Source organism: Triturus cristatus, chromosome 6 (genome assembly GCF_964204655.1).
Source record: "Triturus cristatus chromosome 6, aTriCri1.1, whole genome shotgun sequence".
Lineage (NCBI taxonomy): Eukaryota > Metazoa > Chordata > Amphibia > Caudata > Salamandridae > Triturus > Triturus cristatus.
The window spans coordinates 1,318,660,021-1,318,669,392 of record NC_140589.1 but is presented as its reverse complement, the minus strand read 5'-3'; positions in this window follow the sequence as shown (position 1 = coordinate 1,318,669,392).

The window sequence follows — 9,372 nt, the reverse complement described above, 5'->3', positions numbered from 1 at the left end:
CATAGACAGCTGCTGAGAGAAGTACTTACTAGACAACTGCTCAGTCAGATTGGAGGATATGGGGCCCTCATTAGGGTTGTTTGATCATAGATTGATAGTGGGTATTAATATGAATCAAACTCTCTACTAAGGATCTCATATCGCCATCTATTTTTTCTGGCGTCACGTAGTTCAGGAACCCCTACCAATTTTTAATTACAATGGCGCAATATATTTTCACTTGCTTCATCCTTACTGCTTCAATGACTTTGGCCAGCTTAGTAACTTGTGAGCTAGCTTTCTGATTCTGATCTTGCAATCTGTAGTATACCCATAAAAAATGAATGAAATAAAACAGTGGAGCTAAGGTGGAAATTTCTCACCTCTGATTACCTATTTTGAGTGTTTACCAATGTTTAGTGTCTGAGGAAAATTGAGATGTGCATTTGAAAGGGTGCAAACATTTATTGTGGCTGTCTCCTATTCTGCTATTCAGAAACAAAACACACACTGTTCGGCTTTCTAGCAATAATATTTTGACTGTAGAGACAGAGGATTATACTCTGATAGAAGACATTTTATCCCCAGCAATAAAGGCCACAAACATCTGTTGTAGACCAAACTATGCCGTACTGCACAAAAATGTATACCAATTCATGCCACATTGGGAATAGACAAACGTTAATTCGAAGTTGTTGACATTCAGCAAAACAAGAAAAAAATGAATTCTATTTACAGAATCCTGAGGCATCTGCAGAATATTTTTGAACCTGGCAGACCCATATTATTTTGAGACCACTTTACTGAACGGAGATCAGAAATCGCTAATACTGCAGTGAGAAACCTAATTCCTGTAGATTAGGGTGTTAAAATTCAGGGGTATATTCACAAGAACGTGTAATACCTATCACAAGAGTAGTTTAACGCAACTCTCAACATCGCAGCCTATCGCGGGAAAATTATGCTGTGCCAACCAAGTATTCACAACGCGGCAGTAGCATGCGATAGTTACCAGATAACACGTTGAATGGCAGAGCAAAAATCAACACCACTCCACATAAATGCGAAACGCAAAAAATCATGCGATGAGGCCAATCACGGAACAAAAAGTCGCGAAAACCAGCCACAGGCTTGCAAATCCCACACGTCTCGTTGGATAATGCACCATATAAACCACCGAAACAACACACCAGAAACAAGCCAAAGCACGTAGCAACATAGATGCACCCTGACCCAGTGCAGAGGCCAACGCGAACTCCATAACCCCCATAGACCACCAGCAAGGAACAATGGCGACGGGAACTGCCGAGGAGAACAGGGAGAGGACAACGGGGTGCAGTCTACAGCAAAACCAGATCAGCATCACAGAGGTGACAGAACACTACCAGCAACTAACCCACAAGTAGACCACCTGGAATGCAGTCGGAGTGCCGAGGAAGCCAATCTAGGAGGCCAAGAGGCGCTGGCATGATGTGACAATCTAAACCAGGCACAAACCTGTTGCCAACAGGAAGGCTGAAACGGTGACAGGAGGTGGCAGTCCTGCGCCACAGGAGGAGCTGAAGGAAACCGAGGCCACAGTCATCAGTGTGTAGACGGTGCAAGGAGTAGGGAGTACGGACACAGCTCGAGCGGACCTGACACAACATCAACAGGGCGAGTAACGACCAGGGACTGGGGGGACGGGTTAGATGGGCACAATGACACACATGCACAACGAGGTGTAGCACACTGCACACCCACAAATACCCAGGATGATGTCCCTCATCCCCTTGGCACACTGCAGCACACACACATAGCAAGAACAGCACACCAACATTGACAACAATGTCGCACAATGCGCAAAGCACATGCACAGAAACAAGCCTACTACATCTGACAGAGCAGGAAACCGTGAAATGGAAATGTACGCGTATGACCTCACATCCGTCATGTAGTCCAAATGTACACTGTCCCGCAGCAGTAGTCAGCACCTCCCAAACAGTCACAATGTACATTGTCATACAGTCTGCATGTAACCCAGAACAATGCGCCAACATACATGTCAACACAATGTCAACATGCATCTCCCCTTCACATTGCAAAGGGGCACACAACACCTCCAGCAGAGCACAGAAGACAACACATCAGTGATGCCCGAGAGGACCAACCCACTTATGACATCGACACCCTACAACAGCCCATGGACATCCCACGCAAACCACCACCAGGACCCGGGCAGCCAAGCTACTTAGAGGAAAACACAGAGCCTGCAACAGACCACACAGCAGGAAGCACCCGCAAGCACAGCTGGCTCACGACACTTCCCCCACCCACACATGGCACCCCAATGCAATGTGTCAGCACGCCAAAAGGAGGTGGCCCAACAAGTAGGGGTGGGGTCCAAACCCATGGAAGGCAAACTAGATCACATATGTTGGTGTCTTACCCTTCAGGGACCACCTACACCCCACAAAGGAGACCAACACTGACATAGGGACACATGCAGATGCACATTCACAGCAACCACGCCCAGGGGCATGCACAAATCAGTCACACACCCACATTGGCCCTGCATACGATGGCCCAGCCCACTCCCCTTATGAATTGAGTGGGTGACGACAAAGCTACATGTCCAAGCTCAAACCTGATGCCTGTGGTGACATGCCTGCATCCGCTGTACACAGCATAAGGTAATGTCACAGGGCCCTGGGCCTCCATGCATACAACAAGACCACAGGGACACACGCAGACATGATGTTGAACTGGCTACGGGCACGTGCGCCCGGCCCCTTTATTGGCAGGGCCACATGTACAGTGACGCCTGTGCTAGATGTGTGTGGGGTGGGTGCAATTCAGCCCTCAGGGAGTTGTTGGTGCTGGCAACAAATACAACAGTCAACACAATGAATACATAAACAGACAACACCAGCATCACAGGGACAACTGCGGAGCATCATGGAGGTAGCCTCAGCAAGTCCAGAGGGCAAACAATGAGCAAACAGAAGTGTCCATGAGTTGCAGCGTACTGAGGTCTGGGCACTACAGCTGAGCGCACCCTTGTGAAGAAAAAGTCTTGGATTGTGTCCCTTCCAGATATTCCTGATGCAGATGCAGTGGAGTGTGTTACACCTGCATCATCTTCCTCATCAACATCCCCGGTCTCCCACACTGCTTGTGATGACATCGCTGTGCAACCTCTCCACAGCGCAAAACTCAATCAGTAATGGACAATGGCTTGCGGTACATTGAGTCTGGGGCACCTGGAGTGCCTAGCAGGGTATCAGTCTGATGATGGCATCCACGACAGGTGTGAGCAACTCCGTAAGTCTGTCAGGACCACCGTGTCGACTCTGGCAGATGGCAGTTGGAGGTGGTCCTGGCGTTGGTGGCGTGTGCCTCCTGCGGTGATGTGACGTCCGGGCCGGTCAGTACTTGATTTGGTGAGTGAGCCCTGGTGGACCGCAGCTGAGGCCGGTGGCAGCGGACAGCGCAGGGCCACAGACACATGGCATTGATGACCCTAAGGCCATGGCCTCAGAGGCCATCCAATAACTCAGAAGGAGGAGTCCCGGACCTGACCAGCACAGATTTAGTGGCCCCAGATGCATAGCGGCCGGCACAGGCACCATGCCACGGGACGGTGATTTCCGGTGCACTGAAGTAGGTCCACGCACAGTGAGCGGGTCCTCATCAATGTCGAAGGTGAATGTGGCGGAGGTTTGCGGGGGACAAAGGAAGGTGTCCTCCGGTGCGTGATGCAGAAGGTCTGTTTTTTATCCAGAAGCAGCAAATGGTGGAGTGGAAAGCGACAGCCTCGTTTTCACCACCAATTCGGTATCAGCTACATAAGGTTGAAAACTTGCCCCTAGTCCATAGACTCAGACACCACAAATGAACGACCAGAGTGTCCATGAATAACGGGGAACAGACTTTGTGGCACCGGCTCTGAGAGTGATTGCAGTCTGCGATGATGCCGGTACACTGATATGCATTATAAACAATGGGGTATTCCCAAAAGGTCCCTGGACCTGGGTATCGGCCAATATAAAGAAACAATTGTCCTGGACCAATTATTCAAGGAAGAGTTAGATTAACATGAAAATGAATGTGCAGAAAAAAACACTAAGTATTATTACAATATATTTATTTAGTCATTTAAAAGAACAATCATTAGAGGGTCAAGAAGGTAGGAAAATGTTCTAGGGAACGTGTTAGAAGGAGTGCTAAAGTGTATATATAGGAGTCAAGTGAGCTCAAAGTATGTAGAAAAGTAAAGGGCATATATTTACAAGACTGTACAAAACTGATAATCAATAAACAGTTAGATGCAACCTGGCCACATGCAAATTATTAATTTGAATTTGTAAGGAGAGTTTTCTCTAAGGCTGTAAACAGGGGTAATGGGTAAGGGGAAATTGGTCCAGGTGCGGTAGGGGGTAGCGTCGACGTTTTGATCCGACTTATCAGCAAAAGAGGGACTTTAATACCTCAGCTATGCGGTTCTTCCGCAGGACAAGGGGACGGGTGAAGTGACCCTCATCACTCTTGCAATGCTCAATTGGAGTCCAAGACCTGGGTACACCAATGCCCATAACGTGGCAAGGGCCAGCTAAGGACAATTCCCGTTATTCAGTAGATAAAGACCAAGGCGGTGGTGCCCAAACCATCCATGGAACGTAATATTCAGATCCGTATTTGTGGCAAAAGTTGGCTGAATGAATCAAGCAATCCAGGGCACAGCGTGATTTTTACAACTGGAGACGATCTGATCGACGTCCTTACTCCATCGCGGTATATGCCCTTTACTTTTCTACACACTTTGAGCTCTCTTGACTCCTAACCAACATATCTCATGAGTCCCATTCACTGTGGGCCAAAGTGTAGGTCACCACGAATGGCTCTGGAATGTTGCTGAACTGCCAGATAGCAGAACGCCTCCATCTGGTCTCCTTCGATTTCAGTTTGCAACTCAGTAGTGTGGCCAATTTGGTAGTCGAGTTCTCACAGCTGTTTGTTGGCATTGGGTGTCTCAAGGACCATCTCACACGCCTCCACATAGACGAATTGATCTAGCCTGTCACTCTGAGACATCGCAGGATAGCTTTCCATCTGTGCCCTGGGCTGGCTGTAGGGGGGTGCAACCGGTGCCACCGCACCGGGTGCTGGCTTCCTGGGGGCGCTGTGTTTGCAAGTTTATTGTGTTTTTAAAGCACCTGCTGCCACGGTCCTTTCCTCCGGCAATTACCAGGCCTCACAAAAATGTCAAGTTAACTCCTGTGATTAATGTTCTTCCTGGAGAGAGATTGGAGTTTTGTATAGTTGATATTTTGACTTATGTGAAGGTAGTGCAGAGGGTTAATATGCCTGATGCAAAGAATGTGTACCATGTAGATTACAGCATGCATATAATGTAAATAGATCAGCAGGTTACTGATTTTAAAAGAGACACCTTTTTGTTACTTGCAATTTATAACTTAAAGTCCTAACATAGAACAGAGAGGTATTAACTTTCATCATAAAGCTGCATACACACTGCAAAGTATACATTAGAGCATAGATTAATGCTGCAAAAAGGGTTAATTTGGGTAGAAATTGATTCTTATTATTAAAGAAAACTCCCAACTATGCTGTTTCTTTTTGGACTCTGAGTTTGTGCTTCGCCACACCTTCACTCCTAAACTATATGGCCTACCAATATGAATATCACATGAGGTGGTATGCACACCGCTGTTATTCACCATGTAATCCATATATTTTCAACTTTACACATTGCGTGCGGAACTGGGCCGTGCTTTGCCCTAGATGCACCATAATATGAATGACATGTGACTCCTACACTTTTACTCCTTTGGCTTATGTAACATTTCCTATAAGCTGATTTACACACCTATGTTTGATTGTCTCCGTGTAATGTGTGTGTGATGCCAAGTGCTCTGACATCCTTTACTGGTATGAGTGATGCTATATAACTAATTCAATGCATCTGAGAGAGAGTGGTTATGGAGACTTGGTCACTGTTAAAGGGTGCTTGTGGGAGAATCCATGGTGGAGGTGGTCATGGAGGGGCGCCAACTAACATTGTCGCGCTCGGCGCCACCAGCTCTAAAGCCAGCCCTGTCTGCTCCCGTGGGTGGAGGATGAACTTAGAAAATTGGAAGAGGCAGACATCATTGAGAAGGTAGATGGCCAACACCTTGGGTGTCTCAGATTGTAGTGGCTTGCAAGCCAAAACAACCAGGTGAAGTCAGGATTTGCATTGATATACGCCTACCCAATATGGCCATCCGCTGGCAACATAACCTGACGCCCACTGTTGATGACATTGTGGCAGAAGTAAGCGGCTCAAGGTGGTTTTCCAAGATGGACCTACGAGCAGGATACCATCATTTGATGCTGGCTCCAGAGTCATAGGCTATCACATTCATCACCTTCTCCACCTATGTGGGCATAATGAGATACAAACATCTCAGTTTTGATGTATCCAGTGCCACAGAGGTTTTTAGTCATGATCAGAGAGGTGTTGGTTGGCCTGGTAGGGGCCATTAATGTCAGCGATGACATTCTGGTACATGCACCCACCATTCAGGAACATCTTGACAGATTGAAGGCGACCTTCTGATGGCTGTAGGACAGTGGGCTCACCCTCCACCATGAGAAATGTGCATTCCTCCAGACAGAGGTATTTTTCTTTCAGTACTGTTTCTTGGACCAAGGGGTCATGCCTGATCCCACAAAGGTCCTGGACATTCAATCTGCCCCAGCACCTACCTGTGTCACAGATGTTTGAAGTTTCTTGGGGATGGTCAATTACTGTTGCTGTTTCATTCACAACATCACCACCCCCACTGCCCCACTTTTAGAACTAACTAAAGCCAGTGCAGTTTGTGGATGGGGGACTTCTCAAGAAGAAGCATTCAAGGTGACCAAACAAGCATTGTCTGTACACACCACCCAGGCGTACTTTGATCCCTGCCATGACTTGGAATTATCTGTGGATACTAGCCCCACCGGCCTAGGAGACATCTTTTCCCAAAAACAAGATGATGGTGAGTGACTCACATGGTGAATGCCAATTGTACTTTGACAGGGACAAAGCAGCGATACTCTCTCATTGAGAAGGAGGCCATTGCTCTTTCTTGGGGATGTTGCCATCGCTACCGGCCATGCACATGTAATCAAACAAAATGCCATCAGACACAGTGCAAGACAGCTAATTCATCATGTGGGCTGCCGCTGTGGCATATGATGTATGGTGTGGTGGGTGGAAGCAAAATGTTATTGACACATGAACAGATCAAAGGATGAAGAAAACTGAGAGAAACCCCCAAAATATATGTATACTTGCTTGTCTTGTTTAAATTTTATTTTGGCTATCAAATTTCAGTTCAGTTGTCCTCAACGTAGTTTGTGCTCTGCTGGATATTCCAATGGTCAGAAAGGTTACATTTGGTGATAGGGCCTTCTTGGTGGCTGCAGCAAGAGAGCAGAATAAACTTTGAGTACCTTTATTCACTCCCTCACTGCAATCTTTTAAAAGAAATTGAAGGTATTTATTTTCGCCAACCTCAGTTAATAAATGTATATGTGTTAGAAATGCGGGTCTCTAGTTGGCAAGGACTTGCACCTTTTTCCAAATAGGGACCCTTCTTCCTACTCAGGATAAGGGAGTTAAACTCCCAAAATAACCCCTACTCACCCCCTTGGTAGCTTGGCATGAGCAGTCAGGCTTATCTTAGAGGCAGTGTGTAAAGCATTTGCACATAACCAACAGTAATACAGTGTAAGCCCTACAAACGGACACCACACCAGTTTAGAAAAATATCCAATATTTTTATATACTTAAGACAAGACCAAAATGATAAAAATCCACAATACAGTACTTAAAAATCTTCAGTTATTAAAATAGCCTTGTAAAATAGTTCCAGGATGTCGATAGCTCCATCCGGGGCAATCACGGCGTCGTGAGCAAACATATTCAAACAGTTTTGGCTGACCGCGGCGTCGCGGGCCAGCTGCGGTGTCGAGAAGACCCGCAAACAGTACCTTCCAGAAATGCAGGTCATCGATGACCTCTCATTGAGCTTCCAAAAACACGGCGTCCACAGGCGTCGGTCCCGGAGGTTGGTGCAGGAGTTGTCGGGGCCCTCTAAGTCACACGTGTTGCAGATCGAGCTCCTCTTTGTTGAAGACAAGAGCGCTGGCATCGGCAGGCGTCGAATGCTGCACTGTGAAGTGCAGCAGTGCGGCGTGCGTTGTGCTCAGGTTGCTGTGTGAGCAGCGGCTCGGTGGTGGCATCAGATGGCGTAGTCGATGAGACCAGGGTCGCGGTGTGAGATAAAGGCGGTGCTCGTCACGGTGCTGGCAGGTCAAGGTGCAAGCAGCGGCTTCGTCGTTGTTGAAGCGCTGTCGTTGGCTGACAAACTGGAGTCGATGGCACCGGCATCGGTAGGCCAACGCTGTGGTGCGGGATGAGGGCGGTGCATTGTGTAACTTTACGAGCTGTACCCTCGAACCATGGTGCAAGCAGCGGCGTCGAGTCCAGCGTGGAGCGACGTCATCAGGGATACCAAGGCATCGTCGTGAAGCGGCTCAGTGGCGGCATCAGCAGACGTCATTGATGAGACCAGGGTCGCGGTGCGGCATTGCAGCGGTGCCCTCTACGGTGCCTTCAGGACACAGAGTCAGCAGAGAGCTTGAAGTCTTTGCTGTTCCTGAGACTTCTTGAACAGGGGGCAAGCTCTACCTCAAGCCCTTGGAGAAACTCACAAAAGTAGAATGCAGAAAGTTCAGTCCAGTCCTTTCACTGCCCAAGACATAAGCAGCCACTGCAGGCCAACACAGCAAAGCACACAGCAAAGTGGTAGTTCCTCCTCACAGCTTCTCCAGCTCTTCTTCATGGTAGTCTTCTTGATCCAAAGGAGTTCTGAAATCTTGGGGTCAGGGCCCTAATATTTATACTAGCAAATCCTTTGTCCTCTGAGGGTAGAGGGCCCTGTACCTAGCTCAAATCAGTTCTGGGTGCATTCTGCCAGTGTGCACCTTCTTCCTTTTTCAGAGTGGACCAGGGTCATCAGACGCACCACAGGAGGTGAAGCCAGCGTTGTGGAAGGCAGGCACAGCCCTATTCAGGCCCAGGTGCTACTCCTCCCACCACTTTATATGTAGATAGGTCTATTCAGTCCTGTGCTGACTCATCCTGTCTCCTGGAGTCTCCCCCAACCCCTGTCACTCACAAACCAGGCAGACAATACACAAGCTAGCAGAGGCAGGCTGGACATTTAGGTAAGAAAATAACTACTTTCTAAAAGTGGTATTTTCAAACACAGAATGTTAAAACCATCTTCCCTAAAAGATGTGTTTTATCATTCTGAATTCAGGCACACTAAACTCGAATTTCTACCATGTTCCCTG